The following is a 569-nucleotide window of genomic DNA, read 5'->3' on the forward strand; positions in this document are numbered from 1 at the left end:
TTAATCACATTCTTTACCATTTGCAATCATAATATAGTCTAATATCTTCATTTTTTCAACATACGTAGCTATTACCCTTGAAAACTAAAACTTTTTAAATAGGAAAAGAGCCTTTAATCACATTCTTTACCATTTGCAATCATAAAATAGTCTAATATCTTCATTTTTTCAACATACGTAGCTATTACCCTCGAAAACTAAAACTTTTGAAATAGGAAAAGATCCTTTAATCTCATTCTTTACCATGTGCAATCATAAAATGTCTAATATCTTCATTTTTTCAACATACGTAGCTATTACCCTCGAAAACTAAAACTTTTGACATAGGAAAAGAGCCTTTAATCACATTCTTTACCATTTGCAATCATAAAATAGTCTAATATCTTCATTTTTTCAACATATGTAGCTATTACCCTCGAAAACTAAAACTTTTGAAATTGGAAAAGAGCCTTTAATCACATTTTTTACCGTTTGCAATCATAAAATAGTCTAATATCTTCATTTTTCAACATACGTAGCTATTACCCTCGAAAACTAAAACTTTTGAAATAGGAAAAGAGCCTTTAATC

This window comes from Artemia franciscana, chromosome 6 (genome assembly GCF_032884065.1).
Source record: "Artemia franciscana chromosome 6, ASM3288406v1, whole genome shotgun sequence".
Lineage (NCBI taxonomy): Eukaryota > Metazoa > Arthropoda > Branchiopoda > Anostraca > Artemiidae > Artemia > Artemia franciscana.